This window comes from Trichosurus vulpecula, chromosome 5 (assembly GCF_011100635.1).
Source record: "Trichosurus vulpecula isolate mTriVul1 chromosome 5, mTriVul1.pri, whole genome shotgun sequence".
Taxonomy (NCBI): Eukaryota; Metazoa; Chordata; class Mammalia; order Diprotodontia; family Phalangeridae; genus Trichosurus; species Trichosurus vulpecula.
The window spans coordinates 149,090,696-149,114,156 of NC_050577.1; the positions used below are offsets into that span (position 1 = coordinate 149,090,696).

General features: G+C 39.7%; 1 non-coding gene and 1 pseudogene across 1 annotated transcript; one reads left to right on the forward strand and one right to left on the reverse strand.

Annotated features, from left to right (window-relative positions):
• The window catches only part of LOC118851089, a 144,219-nt pseudogene that overhangs the window by 64,619 nt on the left and 56,139 nt on the right, over window positions 1–23,461 (forward strand).
• Window positions 17,897–17,999, reverse strand: LOC118852511. Its single transcript, XR_005010583.1, has one exon. It is a non-coding gene; the product is annotated as a U6 spliceosomal RNA (small nuclear RNA).

The following is a 23,461-nucleotide window of genomic DNA, read 5'->3' on the forward strand; positions in this document are numbered from 1 at the left end:
TGCTAAAGAGAAACAGTTAGGTAAACCCAGCTAACAAAGCATCTGAACCTGGTAGTATATGTAATATTTCACTTCTATAGTCCTCCACTTCTCTATGAAGAGGAGAGTATTATCTTTTGTCATCTATTCTCTGGGACCAAGAAAGACTGTATTTTGCAATTAGTCTGAAGTGCCTTAGTGCCTTCTAGTGTCATTTTCATTTACAATACTATAGATATGGTATATAATGTTCTCCTGGTTCTGCTTTCTTGACTTTGCATCAGTTCACTGGACATTTCTCTAGTGAAATATCCAAACCACTTGCTTTCTCCTATTACCTCCTATTCCTTTTTGTCTGTTTCTCTATTTTTATTTTTGTCTGTTTTGTAGGCACTAAAAAGTGACTAGAATAAGGGGAGGTGAGTATTTAGAAGAATCATTCTGTGTAGAAAAAGCACTGAATGTGGAGTAAGAGGGTATGGCTCTGGGCAAAGTCACTTAATCTCTGAGAGCATCAATTACTAAAGAACACGGCTCAGGAGTCAGAGGATGTAGGTTAAAATTTTGTCTTTGGTATTTCTTATCTGTGTAGCCTTAAGCAAATCAGTAAATCTGCTAGGTCTCAGTTTCCTCATCTGAAAAATGGAAGCCTTGGATTAGATAGCATCTGAGGTCTTTGTTCCTATGAAGATCTTTATGGTCTTGTTTAGCTCCAAAGATAGGATAAACCTCAAAAATTTCTCCTCTGGCTACCTGCTAGAAAGTCTACCAAAGGCTTGTTGGAAGAGTAAGGTTAAATTAATTGGTTAAAATGAGATTGGGAGATGATCTGTGTAGCTTCAATTGCTGCTAAGTTGGCCATTTGTACGGATATTGGAGAGTTGAATTGTGCTTTTCTGCCTACCTTGTTCCCATCCTCACTTCCCAGAGCTAACTGTAAGGGGCTTTGCAAACAAGGATAAGAGACATCAGTAATTGGAGGAAAAGCCCTGAGGGAGATATACTTCATTTTCTTGTCAAATGGAGGTGGCAGGAATTTCTCTTATCACCCCAGCAACTCCCCTATGTCCCAAGCCCCAATCCTCTTCCATCAGTTGTGATGTGATTGGCAACTGTTCTCTGAGAATAAATAGAAAAGCTGATTCTCCTTGACTGTCAATCAGGCACCTTGCCAGTCACCTTTATATCCACTCAAGATTAAAGGAAGAAGAAGAGACATTGCTACACAAATAAAACCACAAGGCTGGTCTGAAGTTCATGTAGCAAGCTGCTATAGAAACACACTTTTTACTAGGTATTTAAAAATGTACTACTAGAGAAATGTGTGTTTTAGAATTTAATGTGATTTTAGACATCACTAGCTCTCTGATGGGTATCTGCTTTTAAAGTGTGAGATGACAATGACTGTAGACTGGATGACTCCTTCACTGCTAGGAATACCACCGCTGTCGTTCCAACTATTTGACATTGTCCTCCATTCAGCTAATTTGCACAGCTACTAGCACTCTGTTCTTTCTGGAAGACTCACAGCAACTCTGTCCATTGTCTGATTACTATTTGCATCACTATTGGCAAGAACATTGAATACTAACCATTCATCAAATGCCAACATTAGTAGTTAGAAGAATCATTCTGTGTCAGAGCAGGAAAGGTCATTAGAAGTCATGTAGTCCAACCCCTGAATTAAATGGATGATAAATGAGAAGTCCAGAAAAGTGAAATGACCTGTCCAAGGTCATGCAGCTAATTCACAGTAAAGATGAGACTAGAAGCCTCATCTCAAGGCTACAATTCAGTATTCTTTTTTACTGTATTATTCTCTCTCTTGTTTTATCTGGAGAGGGTCCAGGGAAAGACAAATCAAAACATAAATGTTTGCTAATAGGCAATACCCTCTTATGGCAGGCTAGGGACAGACTAGTCCACAAAATCTGTTGGAGCCAGAGCTACATTGCATCCTGAAGTCAGATGAAATAGAGTCCAGTGCTGTGTGAATTTAGGTATTAGAAAATTTAATTTGAATAAGCCCAGAAAACTCAAAATGTAACCACAAGCTGTTAAAGAGGAAGCTATGTGCTTGTAATCAGGAAGACTTGAGTTTAAATCCTGCCTCAGACATTAATTCATATAATTAATATAATTCATATAATTAATCCTGGACCAGTCACTTAACCTCTGTCTGCCTCAATTTCCTTATCTCTAAAATAGGGATAATAATAGCACCTACTGTAAAGATCAAATGAAATAACATGTGTAAACACTTTGCAAACATTAAAGTACTGTATTAAGGCTATTTATTAAAGAGGTATTGAATTAATGGCAAAGAGACATCTATGCTACATTCCGTTTGTGAGTTCTGAACATTTTGTTCTGGTTAAGAAAGGAACAATTTGATTGGTTGAGCAAAACAACCATCCAAGTGCTGGGGGCTTTAAATAGCCAAAATCTGTGGGAGTTTCAAGGGTATTGCAAGCCAGGAGTTGCTTACAGAGGAGACCCCTACAAAGGTAGGGGGAGGAGGAGATAGTTTCGCTCTCCTTTTCCAACCTATCAGCCATATAATTTTGAAGAGGAAGTACTGGCAAGTTCCATTAAGAGAGAGTACAAGCAGCGGGGAGCCTGGACACACTTAAGACAGACAGGATTCTGAGGGAGGAAACATCCTCAAACATTGTGATCCCTGGCAGCAGAGAAGAGAATCAACTATGGAGATGAACAAATCCTAGGAATCCAGCTGAGCACCTGACCCTTTAGAGACACTGCACGTAAAGGAAACCTCATGTGGATTCTCTGAAGAGTTTCCAGCCTATGCAAAACTAAGAACTGGTGAGCCTTTGGCACATGTGTTTCCTACATGTGTGCCTCATGACTATAAGATTTGAAGTTGGCCCCCACTCTCCCCATGAATCCTATGTATAGAAGATAATTTTCAAGTTTGGGGTGGAATTTAGGTGGGACCACAGACTCCTCTGGTTTTTTGGCAACTACTTTTCTTTCAGGCCTTCCATTTGCAAAATGCTTTGGTTAGTTACTTCTACCTCTTTGAGAAATTACATAATGTTTGTGAAAATATTCGAGTTCTTTATGGGAAAGGGGCCATAAAATCTGATGATATTATTACAACATTGTAGGCAGTGATAAGGTACTAAAAACCATACCGTTCCTCGTGCTGATAATGATGAGTTTCTGCCTGACCCGGAATATGTTAAGTGTCACGGCAATTAGAAGAATAGGAAATAAGTTTCACCCTGCCCAGGGAGAGCCTAATTCCATCAAAAGGGGTTCTCCTCTGAGGAATCCTGTATTGTTTGGAAGGATAAGAAAATAAAAGCAAACTTCTCACAAAGGAGACCTCACTTGGAACGTTCAAGCAAAATCTGTTCCCTGTGCTGAGATTTTCTTTGCTCTACTTGGATAGGTTATAACATTCTCATGGAGGAAGATGACCTGTTAGGCATACTGGGGAGTTCAAATACCTATAACTTCAAAAATCAGAGTAGAGGAAGGAAAGAAATAACAGGAAATTTCAAATTGTGGTTCAAAGTTAGATTTACAAAGGGTTTTAGCTGGTAATTCTCTGATTTGTCCTCTAAAACTGGGATCATAGCTGCTTAAAGATGCCCAAAGGAAAGCCAGGCACAGGAAACCATCTTTGGCAAGAGGAAGGACTGAAATGTTTCCCTGCCCCATGATATAGGGGAAGGCTATTTGCCAGTGGTGGTGGTGAGTAAGGAGAGGGGTGTGGTTCTGTCATAGCTAGTTTCTGGACTGGAGGCCACATCAAGTCTTTCTCCTCTGCAATTCTAATGATAGCTTTGACTCTCTAAACGTGAGTTCGATGCTGACACCAGGCAGATTTATCATCATTTCAGCCACTTCTCATTTCCAGCCACAGTGACATACATGGTGCTTATTCATTGCTGATGTTACTTTTGCACTACTGCTTCTCACTGCTTCAGGGACAAAATTATAAAAGGAGTTATGTCTAGCTTTACTCATGTTGAATAACCAATGGACCATATATCTCATTGTGCATTACACGGGGTCCAGGTTCCCTCATTTTTTGTTTCTTCAAACTCAAATTTCATTTAAAATTTGTTCCCCCTTTCCTTTAATGAAGTTTCTCTTTCAATAGGAGACCTAATCAGCCTGCTTAAAGCCTGGTTATGCAATGCTTTGGCTGAGTGTATTTTTAAATGGTAGAGAACAGCATCAGATGGAAACTAATGGCCACCATGGTATCTAAGTGTCAAGGTTTATTCCAGTGGCCACATATCTTGCTTTGCTCAGCTAAGTCCTTCAGGAAGCAGGTTGGTGTTAGTCAGTAGGTATGAGAGAGAGCATTATGTCACGGAAAGAGCACTAGACCCGTAAGGATAACAGTTGAGATTTATATGGTGCTTTAAGGTTAGGTATAAGGCATCGTTAGGGATTGCCTGTGGGATTTCCATAGTATATGCAACTCTCTGGTGAAGAAGGTCCCTTCTTCAATGCAGGGCAGCACCTTCACTGCAACTCCTGGTCTTAGAGATGTGTTAAGTGATTTGTCTCAGGTCGCAGAGCCAGCTTGTGTCTGAGGCAGGACTTTAAACCTAGAAGATGTGAATTTTGTGGCTCTGAGGCTACCTCTCTATCAGGCATTACTATTCCCCCTTTAGAAAGAGGGAACTGAGGCTCATGGAGGTTGTCCCTTGCCCATGGTCACCCAGCTAGTAAAGTGTCAGAGGTGGCATCCCATTCCAGCTCTTTGTGGCTCCAAGTCCAGTACTACGTGTGCATTCTACCTGAGCTTCAAGCAAAAGGCCAGAGTGGGAACACCATCTGTATCATTTAGAGCCTTAGGACTCCATTGGGCAGGTTACTTTTTGTGTCAGAGCTTCACCTCTGTAACACTGACATAATAGTACCTGTACAGCCAACCTAGCAGAATTATTATGACTGAAGTATTCTGCTCCTGAATGTGCTATAAAAATGAAAGGGGTTATTATTTATTTAAGGGCAGCTAGGTGGTACAGTGGATAGAATGCCAGACCTGGAGTCATGAAGACCCATCTTCCTGAGGTCAAATCTGGCCTCAGACACTTGCTAGTTATGTGAGATCACTTAGCCCTGTTTGCCTCTGTTTCCTCATCTGGAAAATGAGTTAGAGAAGGAAATGGCAAACCACTCCAGTATCTCTGCCAAGAAAGCCCTAAATGGGGTCACAAAGAATTGGACATGACTGAACAACAGCAACATATTATTGGAACAGTCTTGTGATTTATTTGGCACAGGGAATTCCAGATGAGAACATTCGTTTTACCTAGGAACACTGGCACCTGCTCTGTAATTTGCAACCTTAAAAAGTAGCCCGGGGACACTGTGAGGTTAAGTGACTTGTTCAGAGCCATAGAGCTAATATAAACAGGATTATCCCCTCTCCCAGACTGCTTCTCAAGTTATTATTATATAAGCAGGTAGCAGATTTTGGCTGTGCTGTTATCTGGTTTGGGCTGTTCTGGCCCAAGTATCTGTCTAGTTTTCCTGTACAATAATGAATACCAGTAAGAGAGACAAACAAACAAACAAACAAAAGTCTTCTATGTGGCCGAGGGAAAAAGACTGTATAATATCACAGAACTTGAAGTGTCCTCTGGAGAATATCTGGTCCAGTTCTGTGCCTTTTTGCCTGAAGGCAGTACTCTACTGCTGTTTCTGTTTCTCAGACTGTAAGAACCAATAGTGCAAAAGCAATTTAGTGTTGGAGAGCACCATGTCAAGTTGGATTGAAATGGGTAGCAGATGAAAAGGGGATTAACTTGCCTTCACTATGCTTTGTAATACTTATCAGAGCTACAGGGCAGAAAGATTTGCTGTCCAGCAGGCATTGAGGACTGGATCTTCCATGCCACTGACTATCAACCTGCTCAGTAATGAGGAGACTAGAGGAAAACCCTCCAGTTCATTTTGCTTGTTCACCTGCCAAGAGCTTACCTGTGCCTCCCCATAGCTGCTGTGTGACTCTAGGCAGCTTGTGTCTCTGACTTTGGTGGATGGGGGAGCTTCTAGTCAGCTAGAATCTTTTGTCACTCTGACTTTGAAAAAGAATTTGAAGCTTTCCTTGTGTCATTCATTTTCTCAAGCTGCAGGTATTTTAAATTGTGCTTCCACGGTCCCTCAGTAGCCAGGCTGTAGGCAGCACTGTCCTTAAAGGCAGAAGGACTGGGTTAAATGATCTCCCAAGGAAGGGATAGGGCCAGAGAGATCATGTACTTTCCCCACTAAAAGTCTCCAAACCATCCTGAAGCTAAGACTGAAGAACTTTTATATCACCTTTAAAAGTCATCAGACAGTGTTTCCCTAGTTTGAGCCAAGTCAGAGGCATCTTACTCAGTGGTTAGAGGCTACTAGGAGGCTCAGATATTATGCTGTGTTAGCAGAGGACAAAATGCTAAGCTCCAATGGAAATGTGAATTACAAGCAGGCAAGGAATATATTGTCTTAAGGTCACTGAGCAAACAGAAGCTATATTGTGATAGATCATTGGTAACACCTTAGTGAATTCAGATGAAGTGGTTTGCAAAGGAATGACCACAAAACACAATTTTGCTGTGATCCATGGAGCTCACAGGAGTTTCAGTTGACTATAAGCTCAAGAAGACTCCACAATGTGACATGACAGCCCCCAAATTCAACTTTAATAAAAGAACATGGAGGAACATAATTGTCCCTCTTATATTCTGTCCTGCGGAGACCGAATCAGACTACATCACATTTTGAGGAAGACATTGACAAGCTAGAATGTATCTAAAGGAGTTTGATCAGGACAGTGAAGAGATTAAAAAACCAGGCCATTGAAGGATGCCTATGCTGAAAAAGACATAATGAGGACATAATTGCTTTCAATATTTTAAAGTCTGTTGTACAGAAGATATTCTAGGGTTATTTTGCTGATCTCCGGAGGACAGAATTATGATGGAGGTGCAAGAAATTAGATATTGATTCATTGCTCTTTCTTAGTTTTCTGCCCATCTGTCTGACTGCTCCTTCCTCACCTTTGCCGGTTCATCATCCATATCATGCCCCCTAACTGTGGGAATACCCCAAGACTCTCCTGGGTCTTTTTCCTTCTTTCTTTATGCTCTTTTACTTGGTGATCTCATCAACTTTCACGGGTTTAATTATCATCTCTATGTAGATAACTCCCAGATCTATACTTTCAGCTCTACTCTCCTTCCTGAAGCATTTCCCATTGGCTCTTGGACATTTCAAACTGGATATCCATAGATATTGTATCTCGAACCCAAAATAACTGAAATAGAATGTGTTTCTCCATAGACCCATATTTCTTCCTGACTTCCCTATTTCTCCTTGAGTATGTCACCATTCTTCAGCCACTCAGGTTCACAACTTTGGTATTATCCTTTATCCCAAGGTCTCCCACATTCTGCCTATCTAAGCAGCTGTCAGATCTTGTTGTTTCTACCTCCATGACATCTCCAGTGTCCAGCTCTTTCCTTTTATCCACACAGCCACCAACCTACTTCATGCCTTCCTGATGTCTTGTCTCAACTATTCCAGCAGTCTCCTAACTGGTCTCCCTTCCTTAAGTTCCTCTCTAATACATTCCATCCTCCACTTAGGCTCATTGACCGATTGAACATAAGGAAATATTTCTTAACAAGTAAAGCTGTCTGAAGTGAAATGGGCTGCTCTAAGAGAGCATTCCCCAGCAATGGTGGTCTTTAGGTGGGGTATGGATGACCACTTGTTGGGGAAATTGTAGAAGGAATTCCTATTCAGGTACAGGTTGAAGCAGATGATCTCTAAGATCCTATCTAGCTCTGAGGTTCTATGAAAGACATTAAAATTTCAGAGGTAGGAAGCAAAAGGCAATGGGCAAACTATTTTATTAAAATAATTTTTAAAACTTCTTTTCAATACAATGACACAAAAAGACCTAGTGCCAAGTTTTCTGTTTTACTGACCCCAGGACTAAAGATCATATATAAGAACAAGAGTCCAAGAGTTGAGTAGAAAATATCAGATACATATAGGTCTTGAAAAGTCTACAAAAGAAACAGGCAATGGAGGGAGTGAGGGGGCATTCACTTCTTGCTGGTCTTGATGGCAGACTTTGTGATTTTGCCAGAAGTGATTTGTGAATACCAACAGTTATTGTCCACTTCTTGTCATGGACAGCAAAATGTCCTGGAGTTGGATACTCAGATCTACTTTCAACACACATAGGTTTGCCATGAATCACTGGCACAATGACAATATCCCCAGATTTCAGAGCTTTGGAGTTATCCTCCAACTTTTTGCTAGAACTCTTAGCTCAGCAAATTTGTACTAGATGTGGGTTTGTGGCAATACTGCATGGGAGCAGAGCCAGCCTAGATTTGGCTTGGATGATTTAGGACAGTCCTAAGGTGCCAGGAAGCTGCCAGTCTCCATGGTAGAGTCATTTTTGTTGTCTCCAGTCACATTGCCCTGATGAATATCATTCATAGACATATTTTTTACATTGAAGCCCACGTTTTTCCTCAGGCAGGACCTTGGCCAGCACCTTGTGATGAGTCTTCCTAGATTTGATCTCTGTAATGACATTTCTGGGTACAAAAGTTACCAACATGTTCTCCTTCAAGGACGTAGTTTCCATCTGGTCCCAGAAATGTCTTTCCAATACTTACAGTCTAAAAGACACCCTGCAGCAGTAGCCCAAGAGGCTTATTGACAGAGCAGGATGGGGGTGGAGATGATGGACTTCAGGGCTTTAAGCAGAGTGACCTCACTGGCATCAACCCTCTCGTCCTTTCAATCTTCTGGCCCTTGGACTATAACATGTTGCTGCTGGCCTCTCACCAGCCTGTCACCATGCTTATTCACAATAGGCACAACTGCCACCACATTGAGTTGAAGTTAACCTCGGTGTAGGAGGTTACTTCCTTTGTGATTTCCTAGAAGCATTTGCTATTGTATGACGGTTTGGGGGTATCTATCCTATTAATAGCTCCAAAAAGGTGCTTCACATCTAGGGTGTAGGCTATAGGGCATGCTCAGAGGTATACCTATTCTTGAAGATGCCTACTTCAAATTTACTCACCCCACCCTGCCCCCACCACAATTAGTATAGCACAGTTCACCTGGGAGGTGCTGGTGAGCACATGCTTGATGAAATCCTGGTGGCTGAGGGGTACTGATGATGGTGATATAGCACTTTCAGGATAGTCAGGTTCCCCAAATATAAAGGTCATGTGGTTTTTCAGAGGAGAACTAAAAAGCTTGTGATGCTAAAGGAGAATTAGGCCTGGCAGGGGACTGATAATCTCCACCCAGGAGCATAAGGCTGCCAAGATCCCTTTCTCTACACTTATCTCCATGATTAATTAAACTCTCTTTAATTATTCCAGAATTAGCCATGTCAATAGAAATGTTGCCTACAGGTTTGATTCCCAGACTCTTGAATTTTCTTTTGTACCTTTTTTAGGGGTTTGTTTTGTGAACAATCTCAAAGTTTTCCCTGAAGCTGAGAAAATCTGGGCCAACTACACCTCTACCTTGGCCTCTAGCATACATGGCAATAGCCCAATTATTAAAGGGAAATATGCACAGAAGGACTGTTCAAATTACACTAGCAAAAAGCATGGAAGAAAAGGGTAGGCTGTTTCAATTGATAACAAACTACTAATCATAACAATACAATAAAAGACATTTTTAAAGAATACTTTTCTGTAGGTGAATTCAAGGCAGGATATATAGTCATTTCTGAATAAAAATACATTAAGTGCCTATTTTTCCCCCAAGCACTGTACTAGGCACTGTCCATACAAAGGTAAAAATGAAATCGTCTCTGACCTCAAGGAGTTTAAATTCTATTGATATATTCGATCTTATTTATCTTGATTATTCCCATTGTAGAAAACTGAGGTAAAGAGAGCTTAAATAAAGACAGAGTTTTCTTTTTAGCGTCATTCATGGTCACATGCTCACTCAATGGTGTGGAAGCAAAAGGAATAGGAATAGGTTTTTATTGTCTTCTGAATTGTCTTCTCCAAAAAACCCAAACAACCCTACCCCCACACAACACAGATTGGTGAAAAAATGAATTGAAAAGAAAGAAATAAATAAGTTAACTGAAGAGTCAATCCAGAAAAACTAGAATTGGCAGTATTTCAGATGGAACATCAATTATGGCAATACCTTCCAGAGAAAAACTTCCACAAAGGGTCTGTATGTGTCACCTGATAAATATGTGTCAAACACTTACTAATAATGCTGCAGGGGATTTTGTGGGTGAGTATCATTTTATAGCTTAATTGAACTGCATTATATGTGAGATATCATAGGAACAGAAACAGTAATCTACAGAGAACACTGACATAAATAAATTATTTCACCCCTCCCCCTTCAAGATTTGGCAGAAAGAAATGGTTTCTGCTTTTCTCTTGCCATGGAATCACAAACAATTCATAGAGACCCACCAGGGATAGGTTACATTGCCCGGCACTTAAAAATAGAATGAGAAAGAATGCAAGAAGCAGAATCGTTCCAAAGCTATTGTTTTTATGCTTTCCATTGTGTTAGGGACCTCTATTTGTTCCATCAGCAAGGAGACGTGACTGTACTAGAGATGGGTTGAACATTAATATGCAGTCACAACAGCCATATTTCAACAAGTCACCAAGATGATAATGAAATAATTGCAAAACTCTCCCACATGTGAAGTGCAGAAAGCACTCAGATGAATCTGTGACCTCATCCACATGTACATTCCATCTAATGATGAAGATGGCACCCTCTTCATGGATGTCCACCAAACCAGCACGATTATGGACTATTTCTTCCCACCAATCCACCATTCTACTCGGTGATCTTGAAACATTCCTTTCTTTCTCCAGATCTTTCAAGCATGCTAATGGGGCACGTAGGCTGTCTACCCAGTAATGCTTCACTCTTACCAAGTGATGAACCTATTTTCTTCTTTGATTACCCATTTCGTTGATGAAATCCTCTATTCTGGATCATCTTCATTTATTCATTGTGCATTGCAGCCTATTGACGAGCTCCCAATGCCTCTCTTTGCCTTCTGAATAATATCCATTTTGAATTCTTCAAAATGTGTTCCACTTGGAGCCTTACAATACCAGTTGTCTCTTAAGAACTTTGGAATTGATTGTGTGACACTAGACACTGGCGCAGGACTGCTCAGCATGGCGTGTCCACATCAGAGAAGGTGTTGCCCTCTATGAGCAAATCAGAATTGAAATAGCTCAAAAGAAATGCAAGATGTGCAGATTTAGATAATCCACCCCAAATGTTCACATGGACTCTTTGTGCCTGACCTGTGGTAGAACATTTTGAGCTTGTATTGGTCTGATCAGCCCCAGTCAGACACACTGAAACTTGACTCTAGCATAGGGGTGTCATTTTGGTCCTCTTCAAGAACAAAGGACAACAACCAATCATTAAAAAGATGGACCTTTGCTTTTGGGAGACATTAGGGTCATTAAAAGAGCTTTGCAAAAAGCACAAGTGGAATAATGTGGAGATGGTTAAGTGTCGACTGTATTAAGAATAGATGCTGGACTTATTTTTTTTTCCAGTGGTATAGAGAACTCCCAGAGTAAGCTCCCCTTACTAATATTCTCTGCAACTTACTGTCTAAGATAATTGCCTGGGAAGTTGTGTGGCTCACTTGAGATCAACACAGCTAGAACACATTAGAAGTGAGACTTGAACCAGAGTTTCTTGACTCTGAAGTCAGTTGTCTATCCACTATGCCATGTTACCTCTCACTAAGTGAGAGTCAAGCAGCTCGGCGGCATGGTGCAGAGAGTGCTGGGTGTGGACTCAGGGAAATCTGAGTTCAAATGTGGCCTCAGATACTTATTAGCTGGATGACCCTGGACAAGTTACTTAACTTCTCTTTGCCTCAGTTTCCTTATCTGTATAACGAGGATATAGTAATAGCACCTACTCCCCTGCTTTGTATTGAGGATTAAAGTGAGATATAACTCATGTAAAGCACTTTTTTACATATGCAAATCTAAAAGTGCTATATAAATGCTAATTATTATTATTATGGTAGCTCCTATTTTACATCACTTTGTATCTTACCCAGGGCTTTCCTCTTAATTTCCTTATGAGGTAGTCAGAATAAATATTATTTGATTTCTCAGATAAGGTAGCAGAGAGATTAAGAGATTCATCAATGGCCATATGTTTGGTAAGAACAGGATGTAAAGCCTAGAACTCTGACTACAACTCTGGTGTTCTTTCCATTAAGCCAAAGTGAGTACATTGCTTGCTACATTTATCCATCTGTGTAATAGATAATAGATGCGTTTTTGGGAAATCCCAAATTACACACTAGGAGGTTTAAATAAAAAAAAATTAAAGGCCAAAAAGGCTTCCAACATTCAACAGTAAGAATAGGTGTGTCATAGTTAAGGAAAGGAATAGTGACTGATTGGATAGTAACTGAAGTTGGTACAGAGAAAAGTGACCAAGTCATACAACATAATTTGAAGAATATATGGATTATTTAACTTACCAACTTTATTATATTTATTAACTTTAATTTAAAAAAGCTTGGTAATGGGGCTAGGGAAATCACAGAATCTGAGGGACTTCAGAGGCCATATAGTCTTTCTCGCTCCCTCTTAATTCTAGTGCCTTCCCTCTATGACTTACTTCCTATTTATTTACGCTGAATATAGTTTATTTGTACATGGTAATTTACATGTTTTCTCTCTCATTAGATTGTGAGCTCCTAGTGGGAAGAGACTGTTTTTAGCCTTTCTTTTTATCCTTAATGCTTAGCACAGTGCTTGCTACATAGTAGGTACTTAATGAATGCTTATTGACTGACCAACTAACCTGTACTTGATTGAGATTCATTGTCATGACACCACTAAATCATAATCTTGCAGACTTTGCTTTAAGTGCTCCAACGAGGGGGAACCAATTATATTCCACTTATTATTTTACTCCTTTTCCATTTCTGTACAGTTCTAATTGTTAAGAAGTTAAATTTTTATCAAGTCTAGATCTGCCTCTAAAACTTTTACTCACTGCTTCTAGTTCTGCCCTCTGGGGCCAAGGAGAACAAGTTGAAACTTTTTTCCACATGACAATCCTTCAAATACTTGAAGACATTTGTCATTCTTGTCTCCCCCTCCCCCAAGACCTTTCTCTCCAGTCTCCTTTTTTTTTTCCAAACTAGACATCCCCAAATCCTAAAACGGATCCTTGTATCTTTGGATGGTGTGGTTTCAAGACCCATCAACCTCTTCTCCCTTCCCTAGACACTCTCCAATGCATTACTATCCCTTTAAAAATATAGTGACCAGAAGTTAACATGATACTTCAGATGTGATTTCATCAGTATGGATTATAGTTTTTGAATAATTGAAGGATTATTGTCAGGGCCAATGGGTAGTGAGTGATAGAGAAACAAATTTCATCTTAATATAAGAGAAACTTCCTAACAGGCTCTCTGAGGATCAGTTTTTCTTGAGAAAAATGCGTTCTTTCTCTCAAGTTCTCAAGTGACTCGTGAAACATTTTTCATACTTTACAAAGTGTTTTTGTGAGTCACAAGATTACATTAAAAAGCTCTGAGAGTCAGTAATTACCTTGATTCACTTTGATAAATATGGCCCCCAATTTTTTAAATAGTCATATCTCTCTATGTAGAAAACAGAAGAAGTTCATTCCTACGCTTCACTAATAAGACTTGGCATTAGCACTGTTAAAACGTCTTTGTTTTCAACTGTAGAGTTTGCATTAATAATTGCTCATGTTTATATAGCACTTTAATCCTTGTGAAATACATTCCTTGCAATAATCCTGTGATATAGGTATTGAAAATATTATTATCCCCACCACGCAGGTATAAAAACTGAGACTCTGAGAAGTCAAAAAGTTTACGTATGATTACAGAGCTAGTAGGAGTCTGAGGCAGGAAAATGGCAAACATAAGAAAAGATGGGAATAGTTAATGTTAGAAGGTCTATGCAAAGATAGGTACATTGTTGGTTAGAGGTATGAATTGGTCTGGAAAACAATTTGGAATTATGCTGAGAAAGTGACTAAAATGCCCATCCTTTTGACCTGGAGATCCCACTACTAGGCAAATATCCCAAGAAAGTCAAAGACAGAAAGTTTCCATAAATGCCAGAATATTCCAAGCATCATTTTTTACAGTAGCAACAAATGGAAACAAAATAAATCTCCATGGATGGGGAAATGGCTAAGCAAATTGTGGCACGTGAATGTAATGTAACATCATTGTGCATTAAGAAATGATGGATATGCAAAATTCAGAAAAGCATGGGGAGCCTTCTATGAACTGTCAAAGAATGAACTTAGCAGAACCAGGAAACCAATATACAAAATGACTACAATGTTGAACATGGAAAGAACAAGAAAACAAAACTGAATACAGTATAATGATAATGATCAAGCTTGGCTCTGGAGAAGAGATGGGGAAGTGAACCTCCTTCCCTTCTTTGCAGAGGTGGACACTATGGGTATAGAACACTGCATATACTGTCAGCCATGGTTGATATGAGTATTACTTTTGCTGAATCAAATTCTTGGTAATAAGGGATGGCTTGCTGAATAGGATGGTGGTGGCAGGGGTGGGGGGTGCGGAGGAATATATTTAGAAGTGAAAGTAACATAAAAACAAAAGATAAAAAACAAATTGAGAGTCTGAGTTAGGATTCAAATTCAAGTTCTTGACTCTGAGTCCAATGCTTCACATACTATACTGTGTCTCTCAGCATTTTGTGTCTCTGAATTTTATCTTTTACATCTTTGTATTGTATCTTCTTCCTGTTATTGCAAAAAATTAATTAATATTTTGCAAAATATCATCACTTTTGTGATAGATGCTAGACAGACTAATTATGCCTTATTTAGATTTCACAATTACAAGAACCAGATTCCTCTTCACTGCCAATGTCTCATCAATGCAATGGTATGTTAGTATAAATCACAGCAAACAGGGCATGCCATATGATGCAAGGGATGGAGAAATTGCTCATTGAGGAACTTGAAAATGATCAACTCAAATAATTTGGCTTTAGTGCTGGAACCAAGTAGTCAGTTTTGAAGTTTGGCAAGGCCTAATGGAAAATAACTTATTCCTCGAGGATTTTTGTCAAAAATCTCTTCTCTTTAAGACATATGCTTACTAGGGAGTCAGTCAGTCAGTAAACATTCATTAAGCTCCTATTACGTGCCAGGAACTTTGCAAAGTACTGAGGGTACAAAAAGAGGCAAAATTCAGTCCTTGCCCTCAAGAAGCTCACAATTTAACGTGGAGTTAGAATGGCAGAGTGATAGGAAACAGTGTGGTGAGATCCCATCCACGAACTCCTCCAAACAGATCTAGAAAATGCACCAGACTGAATCTTGATGGGAAAATCCAGATAAAGGCACAGTGAATCCTTTGTCTATTCCAGCTCAGCATAGGGAGAGAGACAAGGAGTGCCCAGGAAGAGACTGTGCATTAGGGCAAGAGGAGGTTCCAAACCAATATGGGGAACCTCAGACTCATACTGGGGCACTGCAAAGGGGACAGGTACAAAATGGCTGTTTTGTCATACATTACCCAGTTCCAGGTCATAGTTTCAGGATGGAGTGAGAAAGGGACCTGTAAAGAGGGGCAGAGTTCCCATTCCTGAGTAGGGAGGCACTGGGTGCTTTACAAAGAAAGGAGGAAATTCAGAAGCCAGTAGCAATAGTAGTTTGGCTCAGACCCTAGACTCAGGGTAGGATTTTACTTCTAGCATTTGGCCCAGGAATAATCTAGGATAACCAAGACAAAAATCCCAGTAACAAGGAAGAATAACCAAGGCAGGAATCTCAGATGGAAGAGGAGCCTACAATTTTGCCACTTTGAAGCAAAAGAGCTTTCCAGATAACTAATGGGGTAGAACCCAGCAGCAGTCTATTCTTGCAAGGACCCAAACTCAGATTAAGAACTTGCAGAGCTTGGACCAGGAGGACAGCAAACTGATTTGGTCCTACATTAAACTAGTTTGGGAGCACCAAAAGCTTGTAGGTGCCCAATCTGTCCCTGAGGTCTTGGAATAACACAATACCCAATACCCCAGGAAAGCAGCAATAGGACCAACCCAGAGCTTCCCTATGCAGATACTAGTCCTAACATCAAAATTGACATCAGGAAGTAGGGTGGAAGAATGGGAAAAAAAGAACTCTACCATGATGGCAGAGATGGATGCTGAAGACACGGATATAGAAGTGAATGATTCCAAAACTTCTATAAGCACAGCTTGGTTACAAACTGAATTAGAGTTCCTGGACAAGACAAAGCAAGAATTTAAAAAAGAGTTAAGAAATGTTTTTATAAATGAAATGAGAGTATTTGAGGAAAAATGGAAAATAAATGAGAGATATGGAAGAAAAAATTGGAAAGGGAATTAACAACTTGGCACGATAGTCACAAAAAATTGTTTAAGCAAGAAAATGAGAATGACTCAAAAGAAGCTATTGACTCCATGAGGCAACCAGAAATATTAAACTGAGTTGAAAGACTAAAAAAAAGTGTAAGACATCTTGTAGCAAAAGCAATTGCCCTGGAAAACAGATCAAGGAGCAAAAGTTTAAGAATTATTGGACTATCTAAATGCCACGACCAGAAAAAGAGCCTAGACCTGATGTTCCAAGAAATCTTAAAATTTTGCCCATAGGGCAAAATAGAAAGAATTCATCCAGTCACTTCCTGAAAGAAACCTCAAAATGAAAACTCTCAAGAACATCATAGCCAAAATCCAGGGTCAAAGAAAAAATAATGTAAGTAGCCAGAAAGACAGAATTTTTGTACTGAGCAGCAGCTGTCAGGATCACACATGATTAAGCAAGCACCACTATAAAGGAGAGGAGAACTTAGAAGATGATATTCCAGAAGGCAAAAGATATGGGCTTACAGCCAAGAATAACATACCCAGAAAAATTGAGTAAAATGCTACAGGGGAAAAATGTATCTTTAATAAAACAGAGGATTTCCAAGCAATCCTGATGGAAAGACCAGAGCAGTGGAGAAACTTTGAAGTTCAAACATGAGAGTGAAGAGCAGCATAAAAAGGTAAACATGAATAAACAATGATAAAGGACTAAACAAAGATCAACTACTTTCATTCAAATATGGGGAGATGATACATGTGTCTTCTCTGAACCCTACAGTCATCAGAATCCATAGAGGGAGTCCAATTGGACAAATGGGAGTGGTTCTATTTTGTCCTGATGATCCTAAGAAAAGAATGGAAAGGGAGGGGTAGAGGAAAACATTGCAAGGGTAGGGGAAAAGGAAAGGAAACTTAGGGGAAATGATCTCAAATAATGGAGGTATACAAGTAGAAATCTATATTAACAAGGAGGAGGGGGTGGGGGAAGCAAGTAACATTTGAACTTCACTCTTATCTGAACTGATCACAAAAACAAAGAATACACACATACACAAAGAGTTAGGTACAGAAATACATTTCACAAAACAGGGAAATAGGAAGGAAAAGGGAGAAGGGGGAGTCACACAGCTAGTAAAGTGTCTGAAGCCAGATTTGAACTCAAGAAGTTGGGGAATGGATGAACAAATTATAGTATAGAAATGTAGTAGAATACAATTGTGCTGAACTCTTATCAGAGTAATTACCAACCAGGATTCCAGAGGACTCTTGAGGAAATACGTTATCTACCTTCTGATACCGAGGACTCAGAATGCAAAATAAGACAAATATATGTATTTTTGACATGACCAATGTGGAAATTTGTTTATATTGACTACACATGTTTGTAATGGGTTTTGTTTTTCTTGTGTTTTTAGTTGGGGAGGCACTGGTCATACTGGGCTTTGTTATTCTAAGTTTAAAAATACCTGGTTTCTTGAAAATTTCTTGAAAGATGAAAAAATATAGAACGCTTCATGAATTTGCGTGTCATCCTTGCGCAGGGGCCATGCTAATCTTCTCTGTATCATTCCAACTTTAGTATATGTGCTGCCGAAGCACCAGAAATTATCAAGGAGAACTGCCCTGATATTCTAGAGCCACAGGGCAAAATAGAAATCGAAAGAATCCACTGATTGCCTCCTCAAATAGATCCCCAAAAGAAATCTCCTAGGAATATTGTCGCCAAATTCCAGAGCTCCCAGATCAAGGAGAAAATACTGCAAGCAGCCAGAAAGAAACAATTTGAGTATTGTGGAAACATAATCAGAATAATCCAAGATCTGGCAGCTTCTACATTAAGAGATTGAAGGGCTTGGAATACGATATTCCAGAGGTCAATGGAACTAGGATTAAAACCTAGAATCACCTACCCAGCAAAACTGAGTATCATGCTCCAAGGCAAAATATGGGTTTTCAAAAAAATAGAGGACTTTCAAGCTTTCTCAGTGAAAAGACTAGAGCTGAATAGAAAATTTGACTTTCAAACGCAAGAATCAAGAGAAGCATGAAAAGATGAACAAGAAAAAGAAATCTTAAGGGATTTACTAAAGTTGAACTGTTTTGTTTACATTCCTACATAGAAAGATGATGTGTATGATACATGAGACCTCAATATCATAGTAGCTGAAAGGAATATGCATATATATATGTTTATGTATGTATACAAGTGAATGTGTATGTATGTATATATGTATGTGTATATATATATATATAAAGAGAGAGAGAGAGCAGACACAGGGTAAGTTGAAGATGAAGGGAAGATATCTAAAAGAAATAAAATCAAATTAAGGGATGAGAGAGGAATATATTGAGAGAGGGAGATAGGGAGAGATAGAATGGGGTGGATTATCTCACATAAAGGTGGCAAGAGGAAGCAGTTCTGTGGGAGGAGGGGAGAGGGCAGGTGAGGGGGGAATGAGTGAATCTTGCTCTCATCAGATTTGGCCTGAGGAGGGAATACCATACATACTCAATTGATGATCTTACCCCACAGGAAAGAAGAGGGAAGAAGATAAAGAAAAAAGAGGGGGATGATGGAGGGAAGGGCAGATGGGGGTGGAGGTAATCAAAAACAAACACTTTGGAAAGCGGACAGGGTCAAGGGAGAAAATCCAATAAAGGGGGACGGGTTGGGAAGGAGCAAAATATAGTTAGTCTTTCACAACATGAGTATTGTGGAAGGGTTATACATAATGATACACATGTGGCCTATGTTGAATTGCTTGACTTCTTAGGGAGGGTGGTTGGGAAGGGAAGAGGGGAGAGAATTTGGAACTCAAAGTTTTAAAAACAGATGTCCAAAAAAAAAGTTTTTGCATGCAACTAGAAAATAAGATACACAGGCAATGGGGCGTAGAAATTTATCTTGCCCTACAAGAAAGGAAGGGAAAAGGGGATGGGAGGGGAGTGGGGTGACAGAAGGGAGGGCTGAATGGAGAACAGGGCAACCAGAATATATGCCATCTTGGAGTGGGGGGGAGGGTAGAAATGGGGAAAAAATTTGTAATTCAAACTCTTGTGAAAATCAATGCTGAAAACTAAATATGTTAAATAAATAAATTTAAAAAAAAAACAAAAAAAATACCTGGTTTGACATGGTGATTTTAGAATTAAGGAAGATTAGAGTTGTGGAAGGGGCTTTAGAAATTATCCACCTAGTGCAGGAGTGGGAAACCTGCGGCCTCCAGGCCACATGTGGCCCTCCAGGTGTGGCCCTTTGACTGAATCCAAACTTCACAGAAAAAGGATTTATTCTGCGAAGTTTGTATTCAGACAAAAGGTCATACTTGAGGACCTAGAGGGCCACATGTGGCCTGGAGGCCACAAGTTCCCCACTCCTGATCTAGTCAAATAACTTCTTGTGATATATGAAGAAACAGAACTCTAGAGAGTGTAGTGACTTGCTTAAAATCACACAACTAGCAGTGATAGACTTGGGCCTAGAACCCAGGTGTCCTAATTACCAATCTAGTATTCTTTCTATTACTCCATATTGCTTTGGGCTTCCTGAAAATACCTCAGTTCAAGGTCACCTACCCCGTGAAGCCTTTCTTGATTACTTCTGATGTTAGTGCCTCCTCACCATCAAAATTACTTCTTACTTATTTCATAATATGTTTTGCATAAATACATATATGCACATATATTCATATTGTCTACCCTGTTGGAATATAAGCTTCTTGAAGGCAAAAACTATTTCATTTTTGTCTCTGTATCCCCAATATCTAGCACTATCTAGTGGCTGACATATAATAGGTCTTTGTTGATGCATTGTCTTCCTTAATATCAAGCCTAAATCTGCCTCTCTGCACCTCTGAATAATGCTCTGCGGTCAGTCAGAACAAGTCACATCTTCCAACTGACATTCTTCAAGTATCTCAGGACAGTTATCATGCTCTCCATGTAAAATCTTCTCTTTCCCAGCCTAAACATGAGGGGAAAAATATCAAACTGTCCTCTTCCTCAGGAAGCTTATATTCTAGCGGGGAAGAAAAGATACCCATTAAAAGTATAAAGGCAGGATGTTGTTTGAGTAGATTAAACAATTCACCCCACTCCACTTAAAGTAATTGTTAATATATCCTGATATCTTTATAGAGGAAGGACAAGTCTCAACTTGGTGAAGACTTCAGGATTGTTTATAAAATATCAAGCTAGCTTAGAACTTGAATTATTCAAGTGACAGGATCAAGAAAGAGTGGCTAAGTAAAACTCCTGAGAGGTAGCTCCTTGGGGATGGAAGGAAAGGAGAGGTCACAGCTTAGGTCTCTTTCCCTCCTACTTGCTGGAAGAGGACCTTGTGAACTTTAAAGAGTAAGGAGGATTTTGGATTTTGCATCTTCCTCAGGGACAGCAGTGACTAGAAGCCATGATACATCAGGAGCTGAAAACAAACTGGATGTGATGCTAGAAGGCATATTCATAAGGATCTCAATGAGAAGCTACATTATATTTAAGGGGAAATTCTTGAGAACCCAAAAAGCGGAGCAAGGGATGTCTAGAACCCAGGAAATGGGAGGTATTTCTTTGCCACATATGCTCTCCAATCTTGAGCCCACTTTCTCCTGGATTCTAAATGTACTTGTGGGAGAGTGTGTCACCAGCTTCTGGGAAGAAATTTTGTACCAATCTTTCTCACCATACTACCTTACTAAATATCCTTTTCTAAAAGCTAACAAATCTGGCTAACTAAGTGGTAGTCAACTGATAATCATGAAAGGAAGTATACCGATGGGGGCTCATGAGCAATAACACTAGAAAAAAAAAAAGCAAATCTCTAATCTCTCAGGTCTACTCCTAGAACCCTGAAGGTCAGGATTTGTAAACCTGAGTCATCAGCACCAGTCATCTCAGAGCACGTGCTACATAAGCATACATGAAAATATACATGATGTGAATACAAGGTGATTTTTACTGAGGGTGCGGGGGCAGGGGATGGCACTAGCAGCTAGGAAATCAGGAAAAGCTTCATGTAGAAAATAATACCTGAGCTGAATTTTGAGGGGAAGCAGGGATTCTAAGAGACAGAGGTCAGGAGAGAGTACACTCTAATTCTGGGGTATGGGTGGGGGAGTCCAGCCAGCTCAAAGGCAAGGAGATAAGAAGAGAAAGACTGTTATTCACGGTGAACAGTTTGCACTCAGGTGTTCATATCTTAGTGTGTCATCCCTACCAAGGGGGTTTGCATTTTAAAGAAGGGGACTGTAGGGGGTAATGCTGAAGCCAAAGAAATGAGTCCCTAATGGTAGAAATTAATATGTTGTGAGAAATCAGAGAGAAATATTTTTTTAGGAGGCTTTCTTAGGCCTCTCAAATCTCATGATGCAGGTGAATTGTCATCTGTCTACAAGAAAGGCCGGCTGTGGATAATCTCAGCTCTTCTTCAAGATATATCTTATAGACAGTAGAAGACGGGATCATTTGAAGGGATTGACAACCCTGATGACAGATAGTACCTGCCCGAGCTATGATACTTAATTGAATTGTGCCATCTATCATAGACACACAAGGATGCTATATTGTATGAAGGCTGAATGGCCCACATAGATGACAGTTAAAACTTATCAGCTTGAGGGAAGAATGATGCACTCAGTCTGTTGCCAAGAAAGGCACTTACACAAGCATTCAATGAATGCTTTCCGTGATCTGGCCCCAACTTCCTTTTTCAGTCTTATTTCCCTTCACATCAGTCCCATCAGTCCCCTGCCTCATGTTCAGAAAGACTGGACAATGCCAGGTACCTGAATATGTCCTGGGTTTCCTCACCTCCATATCTTTGGTTTGGATAGCTTTTCCACCTAGAATGTCCTTTCCTTCCTTATCTAGCTCAAATCTCTACTCTGAGGCACAGCTTAAACATCATCCCCTCCAAGAAGCACCCCCAAATGAGATCTTTAACTTCTCTCAGTTAACAGAGCACCCTGTGGGTGAGTCTATGATTGCACTTTCACTTTCTACCTTCTGAGACAGTTTGGTTTTTTTAAAAATTTCATCTCTCTTATTAGACTTTAATATCTATGAGCATAGGGACTGTTTATATTTCTTTTTGAAAATTTTTTTGAACTAGACAAACCCCAATAAGGAGGAAGGGAAGGGAACAAGCATTAATGTAGCACCTATTGTGTTCTAGGTACTGTGCTAAGCACTTTTTGCAAATATTATCTTATTTAATCCTCACTACAACCCTGGGAGGTAGGTGCTATAATTATTCCCATTTTACAGTTGAGGAATCCAAAAGAACCAGATATTAAGTGACTTGCTCAGGGTTACACAGCTAGAAAGTATCTGAGGCTGGATTTGAACTCGGTTCTTCCTGAGTCCAGGCCCAGTGCTCTATCCACTATGCCACCAGCTGCCAATAAGTATGAACATTTCTATATACAAAGAATAGGAAAATGGGCTTGCATTTTTAAAAGTATATAATAAATTAAACAGATTGATTTCAAAGCTATCCTGTTTGTCTGTGTCTCCCTCTGAATTTCCTCTTATTCTCTTTTGTGCATTTAAAAAGTTTTTTAAATGAATTTAATAAACTAATAATAATAGTGAGCATTTATATAGCACTTACTATATGCTAGGCACTGTGTTAAGTACTTTACAATTATCTCATTTGATCCTCATGACAATTCTGGGAGGTAGGTGCTATTATTACCCCCATTTTACAGATGGGGAAACTGAGTCATTCAGCAGCTAAGTGACTTGCTCAGGGTCACACAGCTAGTAAATGTCTGAAGCTAGATTTGAACACAGGTCTTTCTGAGCCCAAGCCCAAGGCTCTACCTACTGTGCCACCTAGCTGTCTATATGACATACTTTTTTCTTTCTTTCTTTCTTTTTTTTTTTTTTTGCTATCACTAACCCTCTCAACTCCCCTAATCCCCTCCTTCTACCCCAAATGAAAAAAAGTGCCATCCTTCCTTGTAACAAGTAAGTATAATTAAACAAAGTAAATCCCCACTTGGCCATGTTTGCTTTTATGGTCCTGTATCTTTCTGCTTATTCTTGTTTAGTTCTTCACAGCA